Here is a 15125-nt window from a genome sequence, read left to right on the forward strand (position 1 = left end):
ACACCATTTCCAATTAGCTCGCTCTCTCTCTCTCTCTCTCTCTCTCTCTCTCTCTCTCTCTCTCAACTCATGCTTGAGGATCAGATATGAGCTCTCAGATGTTGCTCAAGCCCCATGCCTGCCTTTTGCCATGCTCCCCACCATGATACCATGATCATCATGAACTCTAACCCTTTGGAATGCTGAGTTGCCAGATTAAATTCTTTCTTTAATAAACTGCCTTGGTCATGGTGTCTCTTCACAGTAAAAGAAAAGTAACTAAGATAATAATAAAATGGAGGAGAGACATATTCAGGCCCCTTTCTTCAGTGAGGCAGGCCATAACCTGCTCCTAAAGGCTCAGAGTAAACAAATCATATGAGGTGGGGAACTGTGCCATGGGCTGCAATGAGAATACCAGCAGGCCTTCAAGGATCTCAGACCATCAGGCCCTCAGTGTCTGTGCTTGCTGATCCTACCAGGATTATCCTCTCCTGCCCTAGTATGAGAGGGCTACTCCAATCTATCCTTCAAATCTCAGCTTAGATGACATCACTTTAAAGACACATTCCCTGAATCTACTACTTAAGAAGGTATTTATATGCTACTCTCCAGTATTTCTATACATGTGTACACATTCACCAAGCACCTACCATGACCTGGAAGCTGTTTATGTGCACTGAAGGAAAGAGAAATCTTTGCAGACAAGCAAGATTAAGATTAAAACAAAAACAAACAACAAAAGACAGAGCTGGCAAAGAAAGAAAGAAAGAAAGAAAGACACAAACAAACCCACACCACCCGAACGAACAAGACAAGATAAGACAAGACAAGACAGGAAAGGAGGCCAGCAAGCATGGAGCAGAGGAAAGAAGGTTGAAATTTAACTAGTGGCCACAGAAGGCCTCCTTGAGGTGAAGAATGTTTGGAAAACATCAGCCAGACCAAAGAAACAGCTGGGGCTAGGTATAGGGCTCAGTAACAGAGCAGAAGCTCAGCAGAGCAGAGGTGGGAGCGTCCCTTGTGTGTCTGAGGAGAGTGGATAGATGGGTGATGAGGACACACTGAATGAGACTGAGCACTGACTGTCAGAAGAACAGCTTGCCATCACTGAAAGAGTGTGGGCTTTATCCTGCTGTAGTGGAATCCTGACACAGGTACACATGTGCATCTTAAGATGCTAGGTGTCCATCTTAATAGGCTCTGGCTGCTATCTCTTCTGTTTTCCTCACATCTTATTAGCTTTGTAATTATGGCATTTGTTTTCTTTCCCCACCCCCTTCCCTTCTGCCTCTCGATCCAGCCCCACTCCCTCCAGCCCAAAGTTTTATTTTTACTTATTATATGTAAGTACACTGTAGCTGTCTTCAGACACCCTGTAAGAGGGCATCAGATCTCATTACAGATGGTTGTGAGCCACCATGTGGTTGCTGAGATTTGAACTCAGGACCTCCGGAAGAGCAGTCAGTGCTCTTAACCTCTGAGCCATCTTACCAGTCCGATTTCCCCCCCCTATTTCTGCTTGTCTCTTCCCCAAGAAAAAGCAACACTATGGTAGAAAGTAGGTCTGGCTTATTTACCTACTGGTACATCCCAGTGCCAGACTCTAGTGGGTCTCAATAAATAAATAATGAATGAATGAATGCTAGACTTAGGAAGTCTCTGTTGTCAGAATCACACCACCAAGCACTTCAATTGTTCAACATAAAGAGTAAATATGGAAGCAAACCCAACAGCTAGCTATACAAAACTGTCTGTCTACCTCAAAGAGCTTAAAAACAAAAAGCAATTAGGGTGTGGTTAAAAGTATAAGCTGCCCAAGTCAACTCCTGTATGTAACATAGCTGGGGAAGTACTCAAACAAACAGCACAGCACTGACTCCAAAGTGTGAGGAAAGGATCAGTGAGATGGCTCAGTGGGTAACAGTATTTGTCTGATAGACTGATTTGAACCCTGTCAGAAGAGAACCTACTCCCAAAAGTTGTCTTCTGATCTCATAGGCCAAGGCTATAGTGTCCCTGAACCCACACAAAATAAATAAGTGTAATTAAAGTTTTTTAAGGGGTCCTGGAAAGATGGCTCAGTGGATTAAAGGCATTTACTGCTCTTGCAGAGGACCCAGTTTTGGTTCCCAATATCCACATGGCAGCTCACAACTGTTTCTAACTCTAGCCCCAGGGGACCTGTTGGTCTATTCTGGTCTCCAAGGGCACCAAACTCACATGTGCTGCACATACATATATACAGATAGCCATACACATAAATGACTTTTTTTAAAAAAAAAAAAGCTTTTTTCTGAGTTCGAGGCCAGCCTGGTCTACAGAGTGAGTTCCAGGATAGCCTGGGCTATACAGAGAAACCCTGTCTCAAAAACAAAACAAAAATAAAATAAAATAAAATAAATAAATAAATAAAAGCTTTTGAGGGCTGGGAACATAGGTGAGTGGTGGTCTACTTTCCTGGTGTGTATAAGGCCGAGGTTTATCCCCCAGTACTAAAAAATAAAACAAAAGAGAGCTGGTGAGAGCCCAACAGAAGCATTTGCTGCTAAGCCTGACAATCTGAGTGTGATCCCTGGAACTGAGCTCCTATGGCAGAAGGAGAGAGCCAGGTCCTAGGAGTTGTTGTTTGCCACGCACAGGTGCCCAGTGGCACACACACAGAATATAAAATAAGAGATTTTGAAGTATGATTCCCCCATTTTATCATCCTCTATCAATTGTCATCTTAGGGTGCACTAAGGGGACCAGATGGGAACCTGGGGGAATCAGTGACTATGGTATCTTAGCTAATAGACTCTGAAACTTCTGTAGTCAACCAGCTATACTAACCCTTATTTAGAAGGGTCCTCCCATCTCTAGAGACCATCCTATTAGAGGTCCAGCCCAAGGTTGAAGACACAAGGGAGCTTCAAATCTGGAACCACATCCAAGCCTCTGGCCCCACTAGCTAACAGGATACATCCTGGAATGAGAGGTTTACAAAGCTAAAACTGGTCAACACATACAGAATCCAGCCCGCTGGCTTGGCAAACAACAGCCAACACTTCTGAAGGTTTGCCATCTCCCTGCTCCCCGGAACTCTGCTCAGGCACGCTGCTGACTGGGATCAGCAATGGAAGCTTGAAGCACATGGTCCCTCTAACAGGTACACTTTCCCCTATCCCACTGGGATGGCATGAGGATGCACAGAACATCACCAGGAGCCCTCACAATGCGACAGAATATTCATTCATTTGATCTCTCCCCAGACACTTATCAAACATTGCCTGTGTGCCATGTACCTCACTAGATGTGGAGACACACAAGTCAAACAAGGGCTTGCAAAGGACTAAGAGATCTTTACTAAGAAGGCAGCCAAGTAAGCAGACAATTACATTCACTGTGATCACTGCCACAGGACACTAGGGGGGCAACCAGCTCAGACCTCTGCAAGATGGGGGTGAGCAAATGACAAGCACCAGGCGGCAGTCCAGCGAAGGAGCCAAGCAAGAGCAGCAGGAGTGGGCTGCGCAGACAAGAGCACAGAGCAAAGACAAAGCACAGTGTCTGAGTGTGACTGGAAAGAGTATAGTGGGAAGCTGAAGATGGAGAGCCAGGTAGAAGTCAGAGCCTGAGCTGTGCTAAAAAGTTAGCTCCAAGCTGGGCAGTGGTGGCGCACACCTTTAATCCCAGCACTTGGGAGGCAGTGGCAGGCGGATTTCTGAGTTTGAGGCCAGCCTGGTCTACAGAGTGAGTTCCAGGATAGCCAGGGCTACACAGAGAAACCCTGTCTCGGAAAAACCAAAAACCAAAACCAAAACCAAAAACAAAAACCAAACCTCCAGCTGAGGGCAAGGACAGACGATCACAGAGTTCCAAGGAGGCTCTTTTTTTTTTTTTTTTTTTTTTTTTTTTTTTGGTTTTGGAGACAGGGTTTCTCTGTGCAGCCCTGACTGTCCTAGAATTCTATAGACTAAGCTAGCTTCAAGCTCACAGATCTGCTTGCCTCTGCCTCCCAAGTGCTGCGATTAAATTAAAATCATGTGTCACCAAGCCTGACAAAGTAGTATTTTTTTTTTTTAGTTTCACTAATTTTCTCCCTAGAGTATCTTTTCCTCTCTAGGTAAAGTGATAAAAATCAGGAAAAAAGAAAGAGAGAGCAAGGGAGGGAAGAAAGGAGGGACAGAGGGAGAGAGAGAGAGAGAAGGAATAAGAGGAAGAGGGAGGGAGGGAAAGAGAAACAAATATCTTCTGGCTGTGATAATCTCAGCAGCGTATCTTAGGAAAAAAGACCTGTTGAAAAACATAAGTGCCTTCAAGGAACAAGTACCCCTCAATCATCTGAAGCACACCAAATTATAAAGCCTAACCAAACCATGCCTGCTTCCTGTTAGCACTGCAGGCTTTGGTGCCAGCGTCAGGGTTTGGGGGGAAGTGCGCAGTCAGACATGCACAAGATGAAAGTCCAAACCCAGCCCCAGTTGGAGCCACAACAAACTGTTCTCAACTACTTTTAGGAAGAGAAGTGAGAAGAGTGGGAGAGCACCTTAGTATTTAAGGTCTAATTGGAGAAGAAAGCAATAACCTCACAGGGCAAACGGCCTTCCTCAGACACAGGCCCCAGCAGGTACCATGGCTTAAGGTCAGTAGTAATATGCTCTGCAAGATAGCCTCACCCAACACCTACAGACACTGGAGGTGACTCAACAGGGTTTTCTTAATATTCTGAGACAAGGTCTTTTTTATGTAGCCATGGCTGGAACTTAACGTACATCATGTGAGCCTCTTCCCACCTCAGCTTCATGAATGCTGGCATGGATCACCATGTCTCCCCAAACCCTTATTTTTCATGGTGCTAGGAATAGAAACCAGCCTCGCAAACACTGGGGAAGTGCTCTACCACTTTATCTACATATTTTATTAGGATAGAAACCTAGTTTAAGTGAGTTATCCAGGTCACACAAATAGGAAGCTGCTGACCTGGGGCTACAGCCAGGAGCTGACTGGCAGGGAGTCAGAGTGCTCATTTCACTGGACCTCTGAGCCCTTCAAACTACCTGGCATGAAGCTTCCAGGCAACCCACACTCATCAGATGATCTCCACAGAGACACTGAAGGTCTGAATCTCTGGGACTAGTAGAGCCCTCTTGACAGTTCCTAAGAGGCAAAGGGGCTGGTGGGCTCCATTCAGGAAGAGTGCCAGGGCTCTGTTTATATTCCTACAAGTTGCTTTATCTTTAATCATCCCTTGGAAGGGTAGGGATAAGGAGACACTATTAAGTTTCTGTGAATTCAATGGAACTAGAAAAACATCATAGAGCTCATGACAGACAGACAGACAAGCTGGGTATGGTAGTTCAGCTCTGTAATCAATCCTAGAATTTAGGAGGCTGAGGCAAGAGGAACCTACGAATTCAAGACACATGAGATTCTGGACAGACTGGGACAGAGTGAGACTGGCTTAAAAAAAAAAAAAAAAAGAAGGCAATTAATGTAACATTTTTACTTACTACCTTTTTCAAAAGCACAAGGAAACCTTCCCAGGCTCATTACAATTGTTGGACCCAAGAGGAAGTAGGAAGAGTCTCTTGTGTTGCTGTCAGGGAAACTAAGGCATAACGAGCAACAAAATGTCTCCAAAGAAAAGGAGCCTTACCCTCCAGACACCAAGTCACCTGCCCATCTCCAGGCCGACTGCTCATCCCAGACACCATGACAGACCAAAGCCCCATCCTTTGGGTCTGTTCCTCTAGAACCCAGGACCAAAAGATCCCCTAAAGAGTCCTGTTGTTTCCCTCCTCACTGCAAAAGGAATGAAGCACAAACGTGATGAATGGAATGTCTGGATATTAGTTCCAAGGATAGCCCATGTGGTGTCTTACAGTTCCCAATAGTCAGGAAAACCTTCAGACTCTTGCCCTGAAAGTCAAAACACTGACAGCAGCAACCTGCGACTGAACAGCCTCCTCATGAAAGTGAACCAATGCTCCTCATGAACATCACACCAGACAAGAGGCTGCATCCTGACACCAGTCCAAATAATACAATGGCGACAATATATCAAATCACTCCTAGACCCCAAACCAGCTCCAGGTGCCTTTGTCCCCGCGCTTTGGTGGTCTCTAGAGACCTGCATAGGGAGCCTGGTTTTGCCTCTACTACTCGAATGACCTTCCATGTGTGATTTAACCTCCCGTGCCTCTGTGTCCTCGTGAGTAAAGGAGCAGAGCAGTAGTGGCTACCTTACAGTGACTGCTGTGAGCTCAGTACACAAAGTGCTTATCACAGAGCTTCGAAGCCAGTAAGAGCTGGATAACCAGCTGGATAACAACATTCTTGTTGTGTTAGCACTAGTACAAGTGTCCCCGTTCCGTCAACGTGTCCCTGAGGATCCAAAGGACGAGGGGCGGGCGGCATAAGGCCATTTCTAGATTTTTGCCCCATTTTGGGGGCGGTGGCCAAAAGATAAGGCCCTGAACGAGGAGGCTTCAGGTTGGCCAAGGAGTGGGAAGGGAAAAGCAGAGCGCAGGAGAGGCCTAAGTCCAAGAGTCTCTCCAGCCATCCTCTCCAAACAGGACTGCGGACCTGAGATGACGGGATGACGCCGGGCCGCCAAGCCGTCGTGAATGAATGAGCACGCAGCCCTTTCAACCTTCGCACACTCGCGGCTCGCACCCCTCCAGCGTAGCGTCCTCTCTGTGACCTCTGACCTCGCAGACCCCTCACCTCGGACCCCCTTCAGTTTTTCCTATCTCGCTGGGCTGCTTTTTTTCCTCACCCACAAATCCAAACGGCTCCGGGTGCCGCGGCTCGGCTCGCTTCAGCAGCAAAATGTCTGCAGCCTCCACCTCCCTCTCCGCCGGTGCGTCGCAGCCGGCTGCTCCAAGACCCACGGCTGTCACCTGCCGAGCGGAAGTGAGCGGCCCGCGCGCGGAACTTCCGGTGGACGCACACCCCGGGGGCGGGGTCAAAGGTGCAACCCGGAGGGAGGGGCTGGGGCCTGTTGGGCGGGGCTTTGTGGGAAGGGCGGGGCCCTGGCAGGGCCGGCCTTTGTGAGAATTGAAGGCCTGGGCGGGCCAGGCGGCTAAGGAAGTCTGGGGTGTCCTTGCTCAGAATCCCTGGCCAGGCTCCCTCTCAAGCACCATGAATCAAAAGGGTCTTGGAAGACTTTAAAGTCCATCTCTTACCGAGTTACAGATGGGGAGACTGAAGCCAACATAGTTGGCCTGGTAAAGGGGAAAATCAAAACCGGAGCTATAAATCTGATCAGCCGCCTGCGCCTGTCTGCTAGGCTAAAGCTATACTTTTTCTGCTGTCCTTAAAAAATTCATTGTTCTAGGAGGAAAATATAAAGTACATCCAAGACTTTTCATCCAAGGGGTACTTCACAGTGACCTAAGACCAGGACCTCAACGGATACAGCCATTTCATTCCTGACTTTGCTCCTATTAATTTTCTCTTTCTAATAGATAACTTGTGTTTATTCCCTTTGAAACATTATAAAACTTCTATTCTAGCATTTGTATTAAACCAATAATATCTGCATTGCAGAGAAAAGGAAATATATTAGTAGGGGCAGGAGAGGTGGCTCAGTGGTTAAGAGCACTGGCTGCTCTTCCAGAGGTCCTGAGTTCAATTCCCAGCAACCACACGGTGGCTCACAGCCATCTGTAATGGGATCCCATGTCTTCTTCCGGTGTGTCTGAAGACAGCTATAGTGTACTCACACACATACAATTTTTTTTTTTTTTTTTTTTTTTTGGTTTTTCGAGACAGGGTTTCTCTGTGTAGCCCTGGCTGTCCTGGAACTCACTCTGTAGACCAGGCTGTCCTCAAACTCAGAAATCCACCTGTCTCTGCCTACCAAGTGCTAGGATTAAAGGCGTGTACCACCACTGCCTGGCTATGTCTGACTTTTTTATTTTATTATTTGTGTGTTTGTTATTGTTTTTGAGACAAGATCTTGCTGTGTAACCCAAGCCGGTCCCAGTGTTGAGTCACAGTAGTGTACTTCCATGCCTGGTTTATGTAGAGCTGGGGCCCTAACTCGGAGCTTTGTGCATCCTATGAAAGCACTCCAACAACTGAATTGCTGTCACCTTGACTGACCTGGAAAACTGAAAACCAAGCAAAAATCTGCCTGCCTTTTGTCTCACAGTGTTTGATTTAAAGGTGTGCACAACCACACCTAGCTGTTTTTACATTCTTTAAAATTTTGTAATAATTGTAGAGTTTTGGCTAATTGTTAAAAATGGACAAAATAGAATCCCATGTGCTGGCCTTAAGAGATGGTTCAGCAGTTAAAAACACTGGCCGCTCTTCCAGATAAATGGGTTTGATTCCTGGCATCCACCTGGCAGCTCACAGCCATCTGTAACTTCAGTCGCAGAGGATCTAAAACCATCTTCTGACCATGCATGCACATGTCACATGTACATATGAACATAAAATTAAATAAATAAATCTTGCCAGGTAGTGGTGGCATACACCTTTAATCCCAGGTGGATTCCAAAGTTTGAGGCCAGCCTGGTTTACAGACAGAATTTCAGGACAGTCAGGGCTACACAGTCAGAAACCCTGTCTCAAAAAAAACAAAACAAATTAGAAAAAAAAAAAAAAAAAAAAAAGCCAGGCTCGGTGGTGCGTGCCCATAATTCCAGCACTTGGGAAGCCCAGTCAGGTAGATTTGTGTGTGTTCAAAGCCAGCCTGGTCTGCAAAGAAAATTCCCAAAGTTACAATAGTGAGACCTCAAAAAACAAACAAAATAACAACAAAAAGAATACCATGTACCCTTCACCCAGCTTCCCTCAATGGTGACATTTTATATATATACACATAGGATAATATTAACACCCAGAAATTGTCATTGATAAAAATATTTTTGATAGAGTGCCTTGGTTTTTAAAAACAGGATTTGTATGAGATTACAGCTGACTCTGCTCAGCCCAGAGAAGAATGTTGAAGAGATAGCCTGTTTCCCAAGATTATCTGTCTTGCTTGAAGCAGACAATTCCAGGAAAGAGGGACCACAAACCGGCACATAGCCCCCACAACTGCATGAACTTCCTCAGCCCAAGTCTGCCCCACCCCTGCTCTGTATAAAGGGTCTCAGCCAGCTTTTTCCCCTGCTAGACCTTCCATTCCCTCAAGAGAGGCTGCCCCTCACTGTTGCCTGCTAATAAAGATGGTCTCACCTGCTAAGGTCAGACTCTGGTCTCATTCTGCCTTCATTTTCTCTCTTTATACTGCCTCTAAAATCTAATAATTTTTGCCTCAGTCACAGACTTTATTCTATTTTTAAATCCTTTCTTTTTTGACTAAAAAGAGGGAAAACCCTTTTTGCTTCAGTAACAGAAATGTATTTTCTCACAGTTCTGCTGGCTAGAAATCTAAAGTCAAGACCCAGTTGGTTTCTTCTGGAACCTTCCTTTGGCTTGCAGATGGCTACCCTCCTGCTGTATCCTCTTGAGATATTTCTTCTTCTACACATCTAGAATAACTGTATATGAACATATCATGTTGCTTGTTCGGCTGTCTGGAGGAAACATTTTTAATGAGAAATGTTGGCAGTTGTCGATCATAGAGAAAACAAAATTTAACTGGGAATGTGAAATGAAAAGAGAAGAGTTATTCAACAATGCATTTAAAAGTCCTAAAATCACCCTGCTGGAAAGAGTTCATGTTTAAGTGACAAAGTAATAGTAGAGGCAAAACTTGAAAGACCCTAGGAATGTGGGTGTGGTGGGCGCACCTGTAACCCGAGCACTTGGGAGGCAGAGGCAGAAGGATCATCAGCTGCAAGCCAGCCTGGGATACATAAGGAGACTTTGTCTCAAAATAAAAATTGTGGTTATGGAAACAGAGGTCTAGATCTGCCTTTTTTGCTGTATCTTCTGAATAAAAATGTACTTTCTTCATAGGCTGAGATGACAAGAAAGGGAACTCCAAGGAGCACATTACAGAGGCAGGAAGAGTTGCAAGGGAAGACCTGCAGAAGAGAACTAGCTAGACATCTGAGTCTTCCAGATTTGTAAATTCCCGCTGTATAGCAGGTCTTTTGTCAGTATGTGCCAGATAGTAGGAATGAGTCAGTTTTGCACTCTAACAGTTTTGTCCTCAGTATAACAGCTTTTTACATAGTATCGACCTGGTGTTACATATTATATAAATCATTTTTTGTTGTTTTTTGTTTGTTTGTTTTTCGAGACAGGATTTCTCTGTATAGCCTTGGCTGTTCTGGAAGTCACTCTGTAGACCAGGCTAGCCTCAAACTCAGAAATCCACTTACCTCTGCCTCCCAAATGCTGGAATTAAAGGCATGCACCACCACTGCCTGGCCTATATAAGTCATTTTATACTGTCATTATACATTGAGCAACATCTTAAAGTATACAGGATACATGTAGGCACTATGCAAATATTATATTTCAATATCAGGACCTTGGACCTTCAGGGATTTTGGTCCTGGTACCAATTCCTGGTAGATAGCAAGAGAGACTTAATTTGGACAAATTAAATAGTGTTCTTCACTTCTGTGTCCACTAGAGGGTCCACAAGTGCCATTGGCTGCCAGCCTTTTCTTTAAACATAATCTCAGGCACAGGCCTTGCAAACATCCTTCTATTCCAAGTTTCTAGACTTTCCTTCCTGTACGGTTATAAGTCTGCCATCCCAGTTTCTGCTTACTGCTCCTTGTTGCTTTTAATCCTTTGAATCCCTAAAAGTTACCACAAAGTGTTCAGGACCTCACTGACAATACCAGCCCCCCACCTGCAGAAGGTGGGCAGCTTCATATCCTCCTCACCCTCATCTTATGGGGTGCAGCTGGAAAATCAGAGAGGCCTGGAGGCCTCCAGGGATCACTCCTTCCACTACACCATTGCTGGTGTTTACAGGAGCAAAATTCCATCCCATTCTTCAGGTTCTATTCCACAGGCGCCTCTCAGAGCTCTCTGCTTGCTCCAGTCCCGAGGCTGGACCACTTTCTATTCCATAGTTGAAAAGGCCCAGACTAAATCTGGAAATAAAGAGCTCAGTGGAACGATGTTAGTCTAGCATGCTCAAAGCCCTATTCCAATCTCCAGTATGGGAGAGAGAGAGAGAGAGAGAGAGAGAGAGAGAGAGAGAGAGAGAGAGAACGCCCACACAGGCTCTCCAAATCCCTAGGTATGGGAGATCTGCCCTCAACCTAGAAAATAGGATGACTGAGTCTCCTTGAAAGATCCCTCATAGAGATAAAGTCTCAGCGTTTATTTACAGTACCTGCCATCTTGATGCTCCTGCTGAAGGGGATCTACTGTTTGCTTTGATATTATTCTGCTCAGCCACTTGCTGACTATGTATATGAGCATGTAACTCAGTCTCTTTGAGCCTCAATGTCCCATCTGGAAAATGAGACTAATATCCTATTTTATACAGATATCAAGAAAATCTAGATATTTTTCTAGATTGGAAAAGTTCTTAAGGCACAGCTAACCAGCACGATGTGTGAGTGGCACACAGGTACATTTCCAGCATTCAGAAGGCAAGACTAGGCCAGCCTGTACTACATATCAAATTCAAGTCCAGCCTGGGCTATTTAGGAAGACCCTGTCTCTCAAAAAGTGCAAAGAACCTGTCTATTATGTGTTAGGCCTTGGATGCAATTTCCAGAAGAAAACAAAAGCCTAAAGCATGCACAAATAACAGAGCAATAAGCCCCAACACTGCAGGACTTGTCTCTGCTCCATATTTGAGCACTTGCACACCACTGGGAAGCCCGACCCATAGCCCCATAGCCACCCGCAGAGACAGAGTTCCTCACCTCAGACTGAAACAATGTGTCCAGGACCACCAGCTCCCACTGCCTTCTCTCCCCAGTGTCTGGTAACCACTGCTCTAGTTTTCCTTCTCGATGCATTTAACCATTCTAGGCACCTCATACAACAGGACACATCCCAGTTTGTTTGCATGATGGATGCTCATTGCTGCCTTCAAAGTTCAGGAAAAGCCTAATGGGACTGGGAAAGCAAGGAGCTCAGCCTGAGAGCCTGAGACCTGCGTCTGGAGCTCACTCCTAACGTTTGATCTTTTGAAGGCTGTTAACCTTCTCTGAGCCCCTTCATTGGAAAGTAAAAACAGCTTAATGCCTCTCCCACGGGGCTTAAAGAGTTAGCAGCCCCATAGCAAATCTATATTTGTTTTCTATTACTGGGTAACAAATTACCACCTATTTAGCAGCTTCAAACAACATCCATTTATTAGTTCACAGTTCTAGAAGCAGATTTTCAGCATTGCTTGCCTGGGTTCTTCACTGAAAATGTGGCTTGGAGTGAAAGCAAGGCGTTGGCTGCCTGGTACTGCAGTCCATGCTTGCCTCCTTTCCAGGCTCACCAGTTGTGGTACAATTCCTTTCCTTATGGTCTTACTTTGTTTCCAGTTGTCAGCAGGAGTCTAATCTGTGGCTGTGCTCAGGTCCTGCCTCATGGCCCTCCTGCTCAGCAAGGAGAGAGAGCTTCCTCAACATCACATCTCAGGCTCCAATTCTCCCACTTCTACTATCAACTGGACCAAACCCCGTGCTATTAGAAGTCTCCTATAGTGCTGGCTCAGAGGCTAAGAGCACTGATTGCTCTTCCAGAGGTCCTGAGTTCAATTCCCAGCAACCACATGATGGCTCACAACCATCTGTAATGAGATCTGATGCCCTCTTCTGGTGTGTCTGAAGGCAGCTACAGTGTACTCATAAATAAATAAATAAATAATCTATTTATCTTTTTTTTTAAAAAAAGAAGAAGTCTCCTATAAAATAACCTTGGGCTCACCAGGAGAAGTGTGTATGTCCACATACATGTATTCTTTTGTTGTTTTCTTTGAGACAGAGTCTTACTATATAACATCTCTGACTATGTACCAGGCTGGCCTCCATCTCACAGAGATCTGCCTGCCTGTACATCCTGAGTGCTGAAATTAAAGACTTGTACCACCAAACCTGAGGTATGTGTGTTCTTGTGCATGGGACAAACAGAGGTCATCACCGAGTGTCTTCCTCTGTCACTCTGTTCTTTCTTTCTTTCTTTCTTTTTTTCTTTCTTTTGAGATGGAGTCTCTTACTAAACCTAGAGCTAACTGATTGACTAAGCTGAATAGCATGAGAGACCTGCTGCCTCTGCCCTATAATTCAGGGTGGGGAAGGGAGATCCTCTACAGAAGTTGACTTTGAACTCTAACTTGTATAGCGAGACTAGAGACCAAACCTCAGGTCCTAATTCTTGGGCAGCAGGCACTTTACCAACACACACACACACACACACACACACACCACACTAACAAATGAATCTTTAAAGTTCAGAGTGCTTTAAATAAAAGAAATTAACAAAAGCTGGAGACTCTTCCTATGAAAATGAACCAAAACCAAACCAAACAAAGCCAAACCAACCAACCAAACAAAAAACCAACCCCCCACAACTCTGGCCTTTACAGACTTCTGTAGACTAACCAGGTCAGGAACTAGTATGGCAAGATATCTCAGCAGATCCCTCCAGAGCTTGAAGGATCAATGAAAATCTTTATTGACATTATTAACCAGCACATACCTATGACTAATAAGTTTATATCTGGCAGACTGGGTTTCTTGTATATGTATATTTTCACATTTTAAAATATTTGATTTATGTGTGGGGGTATTTTGTATGTAGGTGTGTCTATGTATCACTTGTATGTGTTGCCCTAGGAAGCCAAAATCCTCCTATAACTATAGTAACTCCAGTTACTATAGTTATTAGCCTCCATATGGGTCTTGGCAATCAAACCTGGGTCCTCAGGAAGAGCAGCCAGTGCTCTTAACATCTGAGCCATCTCTTCAGCTCCGTTTCATGGGGTTTTTTTCCCCCTACATGAATCTACCTGTATGGTTCTCTACATTTATTCATTTGTTTTTGCAGTGCTGGGATTGAACCTGGCACATACTAGTCAAGTACTGTATGACTGCCATACCTCACATATGGAAAAAGTTTCTATATAAAACATACACAGCCAAGCAGTGGTGGTGCACACCTTTAATCCCAGCACTTGGGAGGCAGAGGCAGGTGGATTTCTGAGTTCGAGGCCAGCCTGGTCTACAGAGTGAGTTCCAGGACATCTAGGGTTATACAGAAAAACCCTGTCTTGAAAAACAAAACAACAAAAACCAACCAACCAAACAAATAAACAAAAACCCACATTCTTCTTTCCTCATTAGTCCCTTAACAATGTAAGCTAACCACTATTCCCATGGCAGTTATGCTGTATTCCTCATCATAAGTCATGTAGAGAACTAAACAAGGGCTGGGTATGTGTGGCTCAGTGGTAGAGCTCTTGCCTAGCTTGTCTCAAGCCCAGGACTTAATCCCCAGAGCTGCAAGTTTTGAAAAACCAGTAGGGCTAGCAAGATGGTTCTGTGGGTAAAGGCATGTTGCCTGGCCTGACAACCCGAGTTCAAGCCTGGAATTCTATCAGACAGGGTACCTGAAACTAACCAATTAGGCTACACTGGAATTCTGCCTCCCCATGGTACTAGGGTTACAGGTGCTTGTCACCACACCCAGTTTGTTGTTGGGTTTGGTTTTGTATTTTTGTTTTATGTGGATTCTGGGGATCAAACTCCAGTTCTCAGAGCAGCCACTCTGCAAACCGAGCCACCTCCTTTAGACTCCGATAGATTTCTGTTTGCATGGTTTGTTTTTTTTGAGGCAGGTCTCACCATGTAGCCCAAGTTTGCCTGGAGCTTGCTACCTAGACAGGATTGCGATTGAATTCACTGAGATTAGCCTGTCGTTGCCTCCAAGGTGCTAAGGTTACAGGTGTGATCACCACACGTGGCTATCCCGGTAGATTTTTAACATACCATTTTGTCTGGACTGACATTCCTCACGTCCCCTTCTTGGGTGGGACATAGGAGCGTGTGCAGGAGTTGGAGGGCAGAGGTGAGGCCACTGCCCTGTTGTGGCACTCACCCGGCACCTCTGCCCTACTAGCTCTTGTCGTTGGGGGAAAGCTGCAGACTTTCCACAGCTGCTCTGCTTTCCCCATGTGCGGCCCCGGCTCCCGGACACACAGGCCCTGAGAGTGTGTGTAGCATTGTGGGAAGAAGCCTGCTTCTTCAAGACACCCACACATCCCTCCCTGGCCTGAAAGGGCTGACTTG

The 15125-nt window shown here is 45.3% G+C and overlaps 1 protein-coding gene across 2 annotated transcripts in view; it reads right to left on the reverse strand.

Moving 5' to 3' along the window:
• Positions 1–6912, reverse strand: part of Ap1b1 (adaptor related protein complex 1 subunit beta 1) — a 55918-nt gene extending 49006 nt beyond the window's left edge. Inside the window, exon 1 of one of the 2 annotated variants that reach the window (XM_034508733.2) lies at positions 6740–6912. The gene's annotated coding sequence lies outside the window, so the exon portion shown is untranslated. The remainder of the gene's footprint in view (positions 1–6739) is intronic. The other variant, XM_034508735.2, reaches the window with a different exon arrangement.
• Positions 6913–15125: the final 8213 nt, after the last annotated feature.

This window comes from Arvicanthis niloticus, chromosome 7 (assembly GCF_011762505.2).
Source record: "Arvicanthis niloticus isolate mArvNil1 chromosome 7, mArvNil1.pat.X, whole genome shotgun sequence".
In the NCBI taxonomy this organism is placed as follows: Eukaryota; Metazoa; Chordata; class Mammalia; order Rodentia; family Muridae; genus Arvicanthis; species Arvicanthis niloticus.